Here is an 18,743-nt window from a genome sequence, read left to right on the forward strand (position 1 = left end):
GTAAAGATATCGAGTATACTGTAGGCCATCGAGGAGGGAGTGTAACAATCTAGTAGCCTGAGGATAAAAATACATAGACTTCTAATTAGTGATTTTGCGAGTCTTACATTGAAGCCAGGTTTAGGCTCTGAGTCGAGGCTGTGTTTCAGGCTAGTTAATGTAGGACATGTAGAATAAATGTTGTTTAAAATATGTAACTTGCATTGTCTTTCAACGTTGATTGTGATACGCCTATTAAATAATAGTTATCTAACTGGACATTTATGCATGTGCCCAACGTACACCATTTATTATACATACATATGTGACTACATTTACATAATAACAGCCTTCAATAATTTCTGTAAGGCAGTAAAGCACGTGTGTATTATGTACTTTGTAGGCCCCACTTGAAAGGGGTTCATCTATCTCTCCTTTTGTGGAATTGTTTTCTCTCCTACGTCTCTTTTGAAAATGTATTAGCATTTATTGGTACATATCAACTGCATTTGACCAAAGTAGCACAAATGAGTAGGATGGATAATAGAGGTTTTTGTGTCCAGATATTTATTGTATCTATGTTGTACATATATTTATGGTACATCCATTTCTATACTCCTCCTAACAAAAAAGATTTACGACAATGAAATCAATTCCCAACTTACAAATTTAAATTCTATTGTACAACACTCGATTACATTTTTTTCCCCATTCGATTATTCTAGCCTATACGAAGAAAATGCAAGGCCGATGGATAATTGCCCCCTAAATTATGTAAATTTGAAAGGTTTTGTGTACTATATTCGAGAAATCAATTTAAGAATACTTCACCGCACAAATGTAACAAATTTGTATTGAACTATTTAGTTATTCATATTTTGACCAAATTGAAGTTGTATCCTTAAATATTATCATAAGTATTATGTGCTTCTGTATTCGAAAAAACACTTCATGATCTAAAACATCGATCATCGATAGATATTGCTTTTTTGGGCAATATAGATATAAGGTTAAGTAAAAATAAATCCATTAGGATTTCATGGATTTTTTTTTTCAATTAATGTTTATCTTCTTGGCAATCAAAATAGTACTTACATGACGGTCGGACTTTAGCATATCCATGACTTTATTCACATTCTACAATTGGCCTTCCAGATCGTTGTGCATCTTTGACATCAAAATACTGCAACAAAATCAACAAAACCAAAATCGCAAATGATTGGCTGTTACAGTATTAACATTTTCAGCCACACGACTTGCATTTTCGTCTTTATATAAGAAAAACTGTTCTTTGTTGATGTTAATCTTTGACACCCACTCAAAAAACCTAATTCAAATAATCACAAAAATGTCTACAATTTTTTTAGTGTGGAATCTCATGTTTCTATCGCCATATTTTAATAACTTACTTTTATCAATACATATCTTTGTGCATATTCACATTCAGGGTTTCAATATGTATGGATTAAATCTAACTTGTAAGACGATGAAAAGTTCACATTTAAATTATTCTTTCTACACTGATGATTAATTCGAATCTGTCTCAGACTGTGTTCACTTTAAAGCTTCCTGTGGTCCTGCCTAACGCTATAATTTTCAGATATAATTTAAACTCTAGTAAATAAACACAAATAGCTCGTAAATTGGTAAATATTCAGCAATATTTTTGAGGATTTCTATTTTTTAATGAGGTTAGTTGACATTTTATGGTTTTTTATTTTTTTCCAAAATGCAATCTTGTCATGATTATAATTACAATGTTGAGTGTTGAAGTCATTAAAAGTGAATTATTATGTTTTTTTTTATACCGACCATAAATTTTGGTTGTCTTATAAGGATAAATGCATTTATTGTGTTCGTTCTTTTGTGTTTTTACATGGTCAACTCATTGACGGTCATTTTACAGAAGAATATATTCCTAATTTTCACCAAAATGATGTACACTCAAGGTTGCCATAAATTACTATGTCATAATTTGTTTTATCTTTTTCTCAATTTTTAAGCTATTCGAAGTTTTATTAGGAAGTTTAATTTTGTTCCTTATCCAAGTTTAGAACCGTAAAATGTCAAAAATTAAATTTTTTTCTGTATTATTTAAGTAGTTAGGATTGAAAAAAAACTGTCTGAAGACTAAAGGACTAGCAGGTAATTTTAGGAACTTATTCTTGACAGGATGGAAAACCTACTCACAATACAAAAACTGTCTTGGGGTGGTGTCCGTCTAATCTTGAACATTTTTGGCCTAAATATTATTTAGCTTCCTTTTTCCCCTGATTAACCATGCAGTGTACATGGGTGGGTATGTAAGTATCCGGACATATTTCTAATTGTTTTTATTTATCAAGGGTGTTTAATTTTTATCTTTCTAAGTTCTAACTTCACCGGAAAATACTGTCTATAGATAATAACTTTTTTATACTGAATCTGTTCAGTTTCACCATGAAGCAGCTTTGTTACGTTGCCAAAACTGTCAAAAAACCTCAAAGCCTTGTCAGCCAGTTCCATGTCGTTATCAAAGCTAATGAGTGGCCTCCCAACAGCCCTGACATTAACCCTTGTGATTTCTGGTTGGGTTTAGAGCTTAGAAGAAAGGTAAACGAACATCGTCATAGCTCCTTAAGATCCCTGAAGCTCTCACCGAAAAGGAACATGTCCCCCTTCAACTAGGAAGATACAACAAAACCCTGGTTAGCCTTTATGTCCCGTTTGCAGTGGTTGATCAATGCCGAGCGTGATCATATTGAATGATACAACAGCTTATTGTTCAAGTTAAATTATATATCTTATAAATTTTGTATTAAAATGTAATCTACTGTTATATAAACTACTTGAAAATATTATCCAGTTACTTCTGCCCACCTCTACAAGATAGAGAAGAACCCCATTATTATTCGAGTCAACAAGAACCAGCTTCAAGCAGTTGTACATTCCAGTTGTACTAGTATTTTTAAAAGGCTGTGATCCGTGCCTAAGGATGGCATATTGAGTAAATTCTAAATATCACTCAGTATGAATGCATTATAGACAAATCCTATTTTGTAGACATTTTATAGCTCTTATTTCAGAGCAGGTTGGGCCTTATTTTATACAAACCATATAATGTACAAAGTGAGGATGACGGAGATTTGTATTTAGGATATTATTCTTCATTTCATATTATTTAATTATATGTATATTTAAACGTCTATTATGTTATTTTTGTACACATGAAAAAACAAAATTTATAGCCCATAATGTGTTTTTTTTCTATTTATTTGTGAAGAAGAAGTAATTATCAGTTTATTCAAATTATATACATACATATGCGAGTAGATTGTACAATCTTCATATATAAGGCATCTACTTCCTGTTTTAATCAAAGTGTAAACGCTTTTAAACACAGTAGGTTCATTTATGTACACTTTCATACAATGTGTGTGTACATGAAAATAAGTGAAAAATAGAATGCGGTCAGGTTCAGTAATCAAAAGAACTATTCCTGACTTTGGACTATCTCACGACAATTTATCAAATTCAAAACAGAATTTCCAACAGTAATTAACCTTCAAAATTAATTCACAAAAACAAACCAGCATAGACCTTTACTTTTGTGGTAGTATTCCAGAGAGTTTTTGAGAAATTTTGGAATTCACAGAATAATTTCTTAAAATACTATGATAAATGCTATGATAAAAAATTTACTTTCCTTAAAACCTGATATTTTGTGGTTGCAAGATATTAAGGCAATTGTATTTTCGACATGTACTGTTAATTGCCGTTACTGTTTGCCAAAATATTATTTTTTTTTCCTGGATCTGGCTATGAAAGAGGAGTACTTACATTTGTATTGAAGAATATGCGTAGTCCAACATGTACCAAAGAATGAGCAATTGGCATAAAATCTTGATTCTGCTCCCAAATTTTAGTCTAAACTTGGTTAATGCTTAAGGCCCAAATCAGAGGTGCTTCCCATTCTTTCAAGCAATAATTAATGAATGTAAAAAATAGGTGCTACCATTTATAATTTTAGGAGATTTAAATGTAGATATCCCGAGTGACCACCATCCTAATGCTGAAATCATGAAGAATCATTGTATTTCTTTTTAATTTGAATGGAACAGATATAAATCAATGGATACTGATCACCATCCTCAATGAACCATATAGGATCCTCTCAGCTATCATAGCTTCTAAAATAAAACCTATTTTTGATAGGAAAATTGGTGCAGAGCAAAAAGGTTTCTTGAAGAAGAGGAATATTTCTCGAAATATTCAGACTGGAATCCAATTGGTACAAAAATGGAACTCTTTTGGAGGAATAATTGTAATAGATTCTAGTAAGGCCTTTGACTCCGTATCACAATATTTATTTCTTAAAGCGGTGAGAAGTTTTTTACCAAACAAAATATTTTAATCCCATTTGTGCAATGCTTTATAATGGAACATCTTTTGTGAGGCTAGGTGAAAATGAAAGTGAGTGTATTTATTTGAAAAGAAGTTGCCGCCAAGGTTATCCTTCGGCTCCTTTACTTTCATTTTGGCGTTAAAAAGCTTGTCCGAATCCATCATAAAAAAGTATGGAGGCTTTGGAATACAATTTCACGACACCAAACATGTTATTGATTTATATGCAGATGGCATAACCATTACGTTTGAAGCAAATTCTGAAAAGTCATTGGTCCTTAGGATTGAAATAGTCATGAATTTCTTTACGAAATTCGGAGAGAAATCAAGTCTAAAAATAAATAGAGAAAAAACAGGGATTCTTCCTTATGGCACATGGTGTCCACAGATAAAAGAAAAACCCTATTAAAAACCAAATGGAAGTACTAAGAAAAAGGTGGTCAGGCGGATTGCAATTGGTTGACCCTGAATCAAAAAGTTCAATCGAAAATTAGAGGTTGCAAATCTTTAAATCTGCAAAAAAGAATTAATGTTTACAAGAACCTTGTGGTTCCATTGGTAGTTTATAAGGCTACTTCTCTGACCAGATTAGTATAAATTGCAATGAAGGAAGAAAAAGACTAATACCAATTTTTATTTCCTCCTCCACCCGGTATGGAGTGCTCAAAATGAAGATTCCCAATCTTTGTAACACTGATTGGTCATGGGAAGGCGATATCATTCGCTTCCCCGTGATATATAATAATCATATTATTTTTATGATTTTTTGAATTATTACAACCACTTTGGAAAATAAAATTGATATTTAGTTCAGTAAAAGATAAATCGACTGTACCCGGTGTATTGAAGAAAGAAATATACTCAGGCTTCATCAAGAGCAACAGGAAAAGGTATAAAATGAATGTATTGAAATCTATTTGTTTCACTCAATATTACTTGAATTAGATCCATAAAAATCCCCCAATCTTTTCAGGAAGCCCTTGGCGACTGCCTTGATATAGGCCTCAAACATCATGCTTAATTGACTGTTGGGTACATTGTTTCTATAGAAAATCAATTTTTGACTGGTGAACTGTACTGACTTTCATGTCAATTTGCATTCATATACATAGTCCAAAATATTGAGCTCTGGGTATTTGGTGTAAGGGCATATGAACTTACACCAAAATGGCACATCATCTTCCCAGAACGGCTGGGACCTTTTTGGTGGAATATTTGGGTGCACCATCCTGCTTTAAGATATAGTTCCCTTCTGAGAAAGTGTAGTGCACCCATGGTTTGATTTTCTCTTTCAGAATATTCATGTTGTCAGTACCTGTCATGTAAAAACCCAGTTTTAAGCCAAATCAGTGGTGTCTTTCAAACATTGGAGTCTGATGAAGGCTTTCCACTAGAACCAGAATGTCCATAAATGCCATCTATCCTCCTTTTAACATTGTAAACAGTCGTTTTGGTTGTTCCTACACGCCTTGTGATCTCTGAATGAGTAGTTAACACATGATTAAATATTGTGATATGGATTTGTTGGCCTCATTTTTTAGACATCTTTGATGTGACGAACTTTTTAGAAAAAAACATTATCTGCCTATATGTATCAGCTTTCATTAATTTCCCAAAAATTTTAATATAACAATGACAACAATAATGTTTTTGAGTCTAACAAATAATTTGTTACATAAAGTAATTTAAGACAAATTTATGATTAAGTTCGAAGTTTTTATTTCTGCGATCAAATAATTGAAAAATTAGATTTTACATTATTGAGTATAATATCCTATTTTTACTCAATTGCTATTTTTTACGATGTAGCAATGAAGATATCGTATTATTAAAGAAAAGATGATTATAGGACATCATCTGTTGAAATAAAAATATACTCAAAATTTTAAAAAAAGGTGATAAAAGTTACTTAAATAAATTTTTTTGAATGACATTTTAAGATTTACAATATTATAAATTTTAACAATTTTCCGCTGATTCACATTTCATTGGCAACGATGTTAAATAAATTGAATTAATAAATATATATCAAATGCTCTGTCAGCAACAAAAGCTTTTAAATTAATAAAAATCTTTTAAGTAATCATTTGGGATGTATGCTTTCGATTCTATATATATATGAACCTTCTTCATTTACTTATTCTTGAATAACTTTTTTTTTACACACGTACAACTTTAAATTAATATAACACTAATTTATACAAGAAAAATAAACTAAATTAGACGTATTCAAGATTATTGACAAATAAGATAAAATTGTCAATAAATGGTATTCTTCTAAATTTGTAAAAAAAAAAAAAGATGTATTGAATTTTAGATACTATAATATTTACGCTTTCTTGATTATGGTCTGTTTATAAGCAGTTTTCTTATTTTGCTCTTAAATACAATTTTAAATTTGAATAAAATGTCAAGTTATCCTAAATTACTTTCCGACAAAATATATAAATAAAAAATGACTTGGTGTTGCTATAGTATTTTTAAAGAATTAACTAGCCTTATGATCTATCAAACATGCTCCTGAGAGAAAAAGTTTTGGTTACGATCATGTATTTTAACCAATAAAGAAAATTAAAAATTCTTATGTCGAAAATTAACCTTAATGACCGTTAAAACCTTGACCTAAACATTATATTTTTCTCCTGGTTGAAGTATTGACCAAATAATTGAGTCGAATGGTTATTGTCATTTCTTTGAGTATATGTAATGTTGAATTTAACCACTTTCTCTTAAAATGAGCTTATATCTTTCGAAGCTTCACTGAATTTGTAATTCCCTTTTTATCATTCCTTTTATATTCCAAGATTCTTGACCACACTGTCCCCCATCCAAAACTATTCTAAGCTAGTTGAACAGTATGATATTTCAAAAGATTTTGTAAGAAACTATTGTATATTTTACCGGATGTGTGATCCTTTTTGCAGTAATTATCCTGCTAAGTCTTCCTCTAAATAAAAGACTAGCATTTATTTTTTATACCTTATCTTCATAGAACGGTGTTATTTGTTACAGATTTGTTACTAAGGCAATAACATCTAATTAACAAGACTTGTTGTCAAGTAACTAACAATATCAAATAAAATGTAATTGCTTCCATCTATGAAATGGAGAACCCATAAATAATTTTCCTATTCGAACACTTTTTTCCCTATTATTAAGAGTATTTCTTAATCTGAAAATACAGCAGAAAGGCTCGAACCTATTGTGAGTTCAATAAGTATCGAAATGGTAGAGTAAAATCCCTTCCATTAAAACAATTTGGTATAATTTAATTAAATGACCTAACAACAAATGGTATATAGCCAAATGTATTGCGCCAAATATGTATCTAGATATATAACTCTTCCCAAAGATATAAAAGAATCTGACGAAAACCTCCGTAAGTTGTCTATTGTAAGATACGACTAATGATGTTACTATATAATCTTTGCTTCTCTTTACAGAACTCCACTTATAAATTCAATTAAAAGAGTGAATTCGTAAAGATTTTGCAGGTAATTAAAAACTAATTCATGGCGCCCTCAACCCATGAAGAGAACAAAAAACTTAATATAGAGAAAATTTGATCACAGGATTACCTTTTCACTACTTGGTTTATTGCTTTGTCATATATCACTTTGAGCATCGTTGTCTCTCTTCAAATGACAATTTAATATAATTTTTGGATCTGCATATATTTATTACTTGAGTTATGAAAGAAGAAACTATGTGACAGGCTTTTTTTAGTTGACTTTAATTTGCAAATCAGTGACAACTCTAGCAGAATTTTGAGTTTTTTTATTTTTTATAAATGATTATTTGAATTAAGCAACCATGAATCTATGTTTTAGATGTTCAAAATCAAATAAAATAATTAACTATTCCCTCACTTGTCATAAATTATTATTATTACATATTATAGTACCCATTGTTCCATGTAAACAATGTACATTGATTTTGTGACTGTCTGGACTTTCATATATATATATACATATATAAATTTGGTTAATTTAACAAGAGATTTACTCACTAATCAAATTTTCCAATAATGTGTGTAGGCTAATTTTATGAAATGGAGCTTCATCTATATGTATTTCACAATTTTATTATAGGGTGTTTTCTGATCTGCATTATGAATTAAGTTTGACTTTTTAATTACTGATTTAGATATCTCTCATATGTATATTTTTATATCCTATAATTATTTTGCACAATAATCATAAAAGTTGTGTTTACATATTTGATGTCGATTATTTTTAAGGTTAAATTAATTATTATATTTACATAATTACGTTTTTGCAATCTGCATTTTTTTTTTGTGTGTGTTTGTAATTTACGTAGGTTCAGGGATGTACTTTTACAATCTGTAGCATCAAATAACAAAAGTTATCCAATACATTCATAAACTAATTTTTGAATCACTTTTCGTTTGGATTATGTCATGACATGAATATAACTTACTCTTTATGGTCAAATAAAGTTTCTGGAAAATTAACAATGGAAATTTATTATTTATTTGGGAACATAATAACAAAGCTGTTTCGAAGTCAAGTTTAGAATATCTCTGTTCAAATCCAAGTAGAATCCCAATTATTTTTTAACGTCGTTACCTTTACTGTATCACACAACCTTTCTTACAAAAAAACAGAAACCCGACCCGAAATCAGTTGGTAGCCAGCCAATTATTCCCAACTAAGGTAATTATTGTTTACAAATTACAATAACTAAAATCAAACAACGTTCATAACACTTATAAGGGAGAAAGAAGCAGAAGAATTGACAGTTGACGACCCAATGCAATATAAATGTTTATGTTAGTGACGTAATGTTGTGTCCTCTTTGAGTTTGAGTCGAACATGAAGTCGCAGTTTAATAAGATAAAAGTTGTACTCGATTTACAGTCCACATCTTTGAGTCATAATTAATATTATGTCAAATTTAATCATATAAAACGATAAACGACAACTACATATGAAAGAGAGTATCAAGCGTGTATTTTTTAATTTTGATTCATTATTTTCATTGAATAGCTCTAGGGACTCAATACTTATGACTCGACTTACATACGAGTCCTTACTTTAAAGAATTTCGAATCGACTGGATTTCACTGTCAAAGAGACGCATCTTGAATTGGTCTTGAGACATTCTTGAATTTTACATTCTTTTTAACAAAAGTTGTCAATACAAACTACAATATATTTTTTAATGGAACATTTTCTCACAGATATTTCAATTATTTTACAGCATATAAAGTACTCATTTCAGTATCTTTCATTATGAAAAAAATCAATTGAAGTATGATTTATGGACATTATATGAACTCAAATAAAATCTGACAGATCGTACAGGACTTGAGCCTGAATTTTATAGATCTTGGACTTATTTCAAAGACTAGAGACTTTACTTCTACTTTCAGTACAAGGACTTTTTCCATCTCTGAATTTTAATTTAGAGTTTAATGAGGCAAGTCAAGTACTACTCGTAAACAGGTACAGGCACAATTAATGAAGTAATTGCACAAGCTACTAGCCTTATAAAATCTTATAAAAGCGAAGGATTTTTTTAAATAGAAAAGAAAACGACAAAGCTCGGTACAAATTAATCTCTTGAACTCAATGTTTGTAGGTTCGATTCACAATCGCTCCGACAGAAGTCCATTTATGTTATGTATATGGACTTCAAAGGCAATTTCAGGGTTAAATGGAGTAAAGGTAATACATAGAGTTGACATGTTTGTAATCAAAAACCTTCTTTAGAAATTTGGAAAGAAAAAAGGTATGTTTTTTGTCTATTATTTAATAGGACGTCGTTTGTTAACTTCTCCCTAAGAAGTAAGCATTCTCGTCTATCTTTGGTGTAAATTGTTTTTAATAATGCATCATAAAATAAGTATATATTATTTTAAATGTAATTATAATATTTTATCTGCACTAAATATGATATTTTAAATGTAGAAGGTTCTCCTTTTTATATCAGTATTTCATTTTCTTCCCTCCCTCCCCCTCAAAAAAATATATTAATAATTATATAACTCTTTTTATCTTATGTCTTCAGTAGTATCACATGTCACGCTTCCTCCTTCTCCTCGCACTCTTCTTTTCCTAAAAAAATGTCAACCCTAGAAATACTATAATGTTTACTTATATTTAAGGATGGGATTTTTTAAAAGATTTAAAAGTACTGCTTTTAATCAATTATTTTTGTTTTAGCAAATAAAGTTTATGTCTTCAATGAAATTATTGTAATTATTGTCTCTGGATAAAAATGCCTTGTAATTTGTCTTCTTCAAATATTCTGAGTGCAGTTTTAGGCTTAAGATTCTCCCTTGATGAAAAAGTAGGATCCTGGAATAAGGTGATGCCAACTCCTTGATCAATACAAAATGTGATTGTTCGTTGGATTTCCATTAAAGATGAGTTCATTAATTAAAATAACAATATCTACTTTTTATGATTTTTGAATGTATTATTGATATCGTCAAATTTCAATTTCCAATTCCGATTACTTTGGGAATAATTAACCTATGTTTCACTGCAGAAAGTTTTGAACTATTTTGCCTGTTATATTTCTGCAAAAGTTCTAGAATTGCTTTGAAATTGGTTGGAACAGTACCTTTCTTTAGTTGAGGCCGCTCAGTTCTAAGAGTTCTTTAACAATGAGCCTAAAAAAGAATTGAACATATATTTGGAGATTTAGAGGGCTTAAATTTGGACCTCATGGTGTTTATAATTCACTCTCTAAGTCAAATAATGAAACATAATTTTCTTCATAGTTGAGAAATCACATTAATAATATGTTAATAATTAATTATGAATTTAAATTTTAAGGGACTCATCCCTAGGAATATCTTTTTAAGCTTACATTTTTACAATATTTTATATAACCAGATTTATATCTGTAGTGAAACGGGGAGCTACTAGGTATTTTCATCTTTAAAATCAAGTTATATTAAATTATTCAAATATGATATTGCATAATTAATAACTATAATAAACATAAGATACTAGTAAATATTTTTGTATCATATAATCAGTCGATGAAACAATTAGCAGCAAAGATTGACAATAATATTTACTTCTAAAGGCGAACATAACATCACCCAACTTGTCAAATAATGAATAAAAGTAAGAAAAAGCACCTGCAACAACTATTATCATTTTCTAATCGCTCAACTTAATTTTTCTTTTCTTTTTTCCCTTCTTACCATATTGCTTATCCGTGCAACTCTATCTGACGAATTAAAGGAAATATTCTGTGATACCAAGAATAGTGTCTTGCACATTTATCCTTACCCTAGGCTCCACTCACGTTAAAATCATTCTCGGTGTTGCTATCCTTACTGTGTCCGTAAATAGGGATAATCTGATAATCCCTTTACATATACCGACTGGTCTATTAAAATCTAAAAAATGAGTAATTCAATAATTAATTAAGCTTGGACGATTGAAATTAAAGTATCTCCAGGGCCACTGTTTACCCTGTCAGCAAGTCCGAAACGTTGGAGGCCTCTGATAAAAAAAAACAGGCCTATCCCTTCAAATCCATGAATGTCCATGCAAGATATCTAGGAGTTTTACATAAGATTGTACGGAGAGCTATTATTAAAGCTTTTTGGCCCCATAGAGCCTGATGTCAACCCCCTTGACTACACCTTTGTGGTGTATGTCAAGAGGAAGGCCTCCAGTGCCCTTTATCTAAACACCGAGGCCATCAAAACCACTGTCAGTCAGCACTGGGAAGCCATGAGAGAGGACTAAAACGCAGCGTATTCCAGGCCTTCAGCCGCCACCGGGAAGGCAGCATTGCCGATAAGGGCTACTAAATTAATGATTAGGAGAGCTCATATACACATCGGTTTATAATATTAATTTTGTTGAAATTATATTCTTAATTAATAAATTATATCTTGTTGAAGTATAAAATTCAAAAGTGTTCAGATTTTAAGTGGACCACTCGGTATTTAATATTCATTTTCTTATTGTAATTTGAATATCATTACAACACAATAAAGAATCAAATGAACGTCAACACCCTTTAAAAAAATGTTATTAAAAGGGCTAACACAATCTGCATACTAAATTTAAAGTCTTAATATTCTTAGCACATATAAACATTCAAATGCAATATGCAGCCCTAAAAAGGATCAATTGGAATAATTCGAAGATATAAATTGACGATAATCATTCCACAATTAATGTTGAAAAAAATAATTTCATCTTGTTTTGACGTTGACGGACTCTATATACCTCAGAGTTTAGACTGTACCAAAATGACAAAGTAAAGAATTTGGTATCGCAGGATATTTTATATTTGATTCACCTTAACAAGAAAATAACCATTAATATTCCAAATGTGATAATCTTTGAGAATTTAAAGGACATATACTTGGTCTAATGTAATAAATAGCTACAATAGTGTTTCTGGCATAAATGAACTCTGGAAGTATATTTGATAATAATATATTTGGCACTTTGTATCAAAAAGGAAGATTTGAGTAGTAAAAATAAAGAAATAAAACAAAATGGAGCTCGTAATACGTGGTACAAAAAGAGTATCTTTATTTAATTGCGACATCTTTAGAACTAAAATACTCATAACTTGAGACGCATGTGAGCATTTTGTGTTACTGTTTTTGAAAGATACAGTTCTATTCTATAATACTTTATTTTATAAAAATCCTATATATCGATTCAACTTGATGATTTTATTCGAACAACAAGAAAAAATATTTTTTTACAGATTTTCATACATAAAGTACCTTTTTTTCAGATGAATAAAATGCAATAGATCCTATGATACCAAGGTCTGAACTTTTGTCGTTACGGTACAGTCTAAACGATATCTACTTAATAATTTCAGCAAAATCTAATAAAAAAAATTAAGACTTTGATAACAACTTTTTAAAAACTCATGATTATCCAAAGAAAAATAGATATATGTATATTAAATGTTCAAGAACTCAAAACTTGAGATTCATCGATACATGGTTCTCTTAAACCTTGAACATAATCCCAATAATTATTATTATGTTAATGTTTTTGAGAGAATTCAAGTGGAGTATGAAGTTAGAGTATCTAATTAATGAAATATGTTGAAAAGATAGGATCATCATTATATCCAATTTAAAAAATGAAATTTCTGACAAAGATAATAATTTGAGGATGATAATTGCTTGAGAATCAGAGTAAGAAATGGTTATAACATACATAATAAAGTATGTAGGTTTCATCAATAGCATTGGTTCAATTAACAACGCATTTAGATAATAGTATATAGACATATGTATTGTATGTAGATGTATAAGAATTAGGAACATATTATAATGTATAGGAAGCCCCTTAGAGAAAGAATTATTTGAGTTCATTAGTTACCTACTTTATGGACTTTATGAGTTGGTTAAGTTAATTTGTGAGGATTTACATATATCAACAAATGTAGGTACATTCTATATAATATGTATGCACTGTGCTTGGGATACATAAACAAGCGATGGAATAGCCAAAATAAAAAATACATTAGTCATCATAACAAACAATGGTGTGTAAACTAAATACACCATATACAGGGTTAGGCACCAAAACGTGGACTCCAGAAATTGCTTTATGAATACTTCAATAATAACTCCCCCCCCCAAAAAAAAAAAAAAAATTACAAAACTTGTAAACAAGGGCTGTACAAACTTGAATACTCAATATGGACACCTCCGGCCTCAGTGGGCACCCTACAGCCTTGACTTAAATCTGCTTGACTATACGTTCTGGCAACACGTTGAGTCAAATGCATGCACAATCTGCAAAATCAAATGGTATTAGTTAGACAATTCTATCCAATTATCGAAGTATTATTTTATGAATGTTGAAAATTGTGAACAGGTTAATATGAAATAGTTTTAATTCAACCAATCAAGGCTCAGAACTGATAGGGGTAAACGGAGCAGAAACATACACAACTCATGACACAATAGAATGTACATTTTTATGACAGTAATATAAAGATGTGCATAGTTAGATAGGTTCCAGAACAGTATAAATTTTTTGAGACCAATCAAAATTGATCTTTGTGTCAGTCCCGAAAGAAAAATCAATTGGAATAAATCCAATAAAAAAATTATATCTGGATCGGTGTGGACCAATATTTTAATGCACTGTGGATGACGCAAATTATGATTTCAAAAGAGCAAATAACAATTCCGGAGGGACTGTTAGCACTTTTAAGTTGAGGAAGGGCATTTAGGGATATCTCTTAATTATGTAAAATCGGGGAGAGGGCTTTTTGGGGTTACAGAAAATTTAGAAAAGACATTACCCCCTCTAATGATCCTTTAAACGATTCAATGACGTCACAACAGATTTACAGAGACTTATTTCAATTTGAAACTGACTAAATAAAGGACACTTGTTTGATAGCTATTAAATTTCGATCTACGATCAAAGATAAATTCTAAGCTGCGGTATCGGAAGGAATCTCTGTAGATGAGATCGACGTAAAAAAAATCGTTCTCGGATCGAGTCTTATATGTACTACATTTAATTACTCTGTCTTTTGTAATGAAAATATTCACATATTCATAAATTGAACGTAAGAAAACTCCTTATTTAATCAATTTAAAATATCTGATCTTTATCAGAACGTTCGGAGGAAGGATAGAAATCGTGAATACCAAACTAATAAAGTAACCGAGTGTTTCAAGACCATTTTTTAGCAGTATATATATGTAGATGTACAGAGGGCATGGTTTAATGAAGAGAAGGAAACAAGGCGTATTTGACAATGAATGAAGGTCGTTTCGAGGGGTTTGTATATACAATGTACATACTCATGTTTCTATCTTAGAAATAGTAGGTAAGTAGGTTGAAATCTTTTTTTTTCCAACCACTTCCAGAACCATTTACTGAATACTTTGGAATGGCTCCTTTAACATCATCATTCTATAAGAATAGGTGAAAGATTTAGTGGCTCAGCTCCAAAGTACAAAATAGAATATAAGCAGTGAAGGACCAGCAACTCCCTTTGTGGATCCATGATTACGTCTCTCCAGCAATTATAATCTTTAACTCCCTCTCCATCGATGGGAAATACTTATACAAAATAAAGAATATTTGCAAACAATTTTTTGTCAAAACAGGCACGAGATCCTTTCTTCTTTATCTGATTTATATATTTGATCTCTGGATCTGCCTGTTTTTCTTTTTCGTTTTTCTTCTCGTGTTGTTACCCTTATTTTAATTAAATTGTCGTTTCGTTGTTTTTTACAGCAAAAATGTTAAAAATTGTGTGTAGCCTAGTTTACTTAAGTTTCGAACCATTTACCAGAACTGAGGACTTGTACTGACGACACAAACTCGAAATCTACTTAAGTTTAATCTAATTATACTGCAACTTCAAAATGAAAAGATTTATATCTTATATTTTAAAGGATATATTGTTAAGTACTTGGGAGATTCAGAAGGAAAAGTTACAGTTTTGTCCAAAAATCGGTAACAATTAAAACTTTAGGGCAGATGTGCTACCTCAAAATATTTCTTGATAGTGCTCTATTTTGGTATTACATATTTCCTTATGAAAAGGAACCATTTTGAGCTGTACTTTTCCAAAAGAAGTTTATTCATAACTTACATATATATCAGGTGTTAATTTAATTCTGGTGCACTTCTTTAAAAAACGATGATTTTTAAGTTTTTTTGATTGACCAGGTGGAGTTGCACTGATTAAGTATAATTAAACATTATATTATTACAATAACTAGGAATCGACTTGGAATTCCATATACATAAAATATATCTTCTTCTCTACTAATGTCCGAGACGCTAACTAAAGCACATTGAGTTCAATTGGATAATTTCTACCGAGAGCGTTGTCCATGGAGCTACGTTATTCCGTTAAAAATATTTATTAAGGTATGATGAATCGCAATTTTAAAGTTTAGAAAGCTTTAATTATTCAACTGTTAATGTTTTGGGCTCTCAAAAAAATGTTCTTAAATTTCTTAACCTTTTACAAAGATACGAAACGAAATCCACCAATATATCTCATACAGACTGTGCGCAAATGCCAAAGTGTACGAAATTTGCAAAAAAAAAATACTTCATCACATGACCTCAAGCCTCATATAATATGGGCGTTTAGTGAGACCAGTACATGTGCCAAAAGTGAATCAAATTTGAGTGTTCTGAAGGAAAGAATAAACAAGAAAAAGGAAAAAAATTGAGGCAGACGCAATTTTTCATCTCTGCTCGTGACTCTGTGACTGTTTAAAGCCCGATATTAAGGCTTAAGATTTTCATTTTGAATCAAATATGTCATGCATGTATTTTGAAGAACATGTATCAGGCATCATACACGTATAAGAGACAAGTACATGAATGTTCTATTAATCTTAAACGTATCAATGTACACCAGGTGTAAGTGCATACTTTTATTTAAAAAGTTTTGACACGAGAATTTTAGTTTTTGATTTATCCTAAAATTCAAATAGTTTTTATATTGTAAAAATTATTTGATTATTTACATGCTGTTTTTTTTATACTTTTGTCTAAGTATATGTAGCATAGTTTGGTATATTTTCCCCCAGACTCTCCTACCGGGGAACGTATTTTACATCCCCCCAAAAATATTCATAGCTCCTAAGGTGTTTTTTTCCTTTTTTTCATATGTTCACTTTTCTATTTCAGTCCAGTATTAATATTGACGTAATCGTTGATTTGTTGAGCTCAACTGATTTATGTTTAACAATATGTATTTTTATATTATTTAATTGAGAATAGTTCAATAGGGGAAGAGAATGATGTAATTAGCAAGATACTTAATAATTTTGAGTCCTTTTTTCCCCTACTTTCTTTTGGGAGTAAAAGTTAAGAGATACAATTCAAGTTATCATGCTACAAATAAAGTAAAATAAGCGTGTATACTTTTAAAAATAGATGGCAAATTCATTTACTTTTGACGGCAAAAATTAAGTGTTGGCACGAAATACTATCCAGCTAATATTGTCTAAAAAATTGGATCCTTAAGAAAACTTTGTCAATCATGATTGGAAATCAAAGGGAATCTGCCATATCTTATATCAAGAAGGAAATAGTAAGCCATCAAATCCTACCCAAAGATATTTATAAGGCACCATAAAATAAGAAAATAATAAGTAGACGTCTCAAACCACCAAATGACTTGGCTTGGGCAGCAATTTCATCCAATAGGAAGATAGTTTCACTAATTTTTTTCGTGATCAATTAGTAAAAATCAATTCCCAAACCCACATAGACACCAATCTGTCACCTTGGTTCGTAAAAAATACAAAAAAGTATGTTTTTGTATAAGATTCTGCACCTACTCATTTCTCCAAAAAAACAAAGCATTAGATGAGATTTAATATGCGATATAGCTTAAATATATTTGGCTGCTTTCTTCACTAGATTTCAATCGTATATCCCTATTTTACATAAAGATATATGTAGGTGAAGTTTAATCAATCTAGCTATCATGAAGTTACCTCTTTAAAACGTATTATTATACGGGAATGGAACAAAATTCATGAAAAAAATATATTCGTGACTCCTGCAACGCTCTAAAAAAACCCTTTGGAGTTCGTAATTCAAAAACAATATGAATATATTGAATAACTTTAAAATATTTCTTATTTATAGGTATATAATAATGAATAAAAAAACAATAAATAACTGTTTTGACAGACTTCAAATTTTGGCTTTATATTTAATGATATGTGTGAACACTTATTGTTATAATACTGTATTTATATTTTTGAAGCTTATTTTTATAGAAAATTGATTATTTTTTTGAGGTAACATACAAATACATCTGAATATATGTTAAACCAAAATTGTGTAATTATTTCAAAAAAAGAACTTTAATCTACTCCCTTTGATATTTTCTAATATAATTTCCTTTATGACAGCGTGTTTAAATATTTGCTTTGCTTTTACTGTTTATAAAACAGTGTTCCATAGCCAAACAAGGATATATTTATGTAATCTGTAAGGTTAATCTATATATTTATGTCATCAGAATAATACTTAATAATAAAAAGAAATTTTAATTACCTCCGCCAAAAAAGTTTTAAATTTATGTATTTGCCTCTGTTCGTCACCAGGCTTACGGCAAAAGTTACGAATGGATTATGATTTAACTTTGTACGATGATTATACATGGTCACAGAAGGAGCACATTAAATTTTTTGAGAGGTCAAGGCAGCACAAAAATTTTTATTATTTCTTTTCAGGTAACATACAAATACATCCGAATATATCATCATATATACATTCAGTATACATCAGTATATATGTAAAACCAAAATTGCTCAATTATTTAAAAAAAAAAAAACTTTAATCTTCTCCCTTTGATAATTTCTAATGTAATTTCCTTTATGACAGCATGTTTAAATATTTTAT

This window comes from Lepeophtheirus salmonis, chromosome 5 (assembly GCF_016086655.4).
Source record: "Lepeophtheirus salmonis chromosome 5, UVic_Lsal_1.4, whole genome shotgun sequence".
Classification (NCBI taxonomy): domain Eukaryota; kingdom Metazoa; phylum Arthropoda; class Copepoda; order Siphonostomatoida; family Caligidae; genus Lepeophtheirus; species Lepeophtheirus salmonis.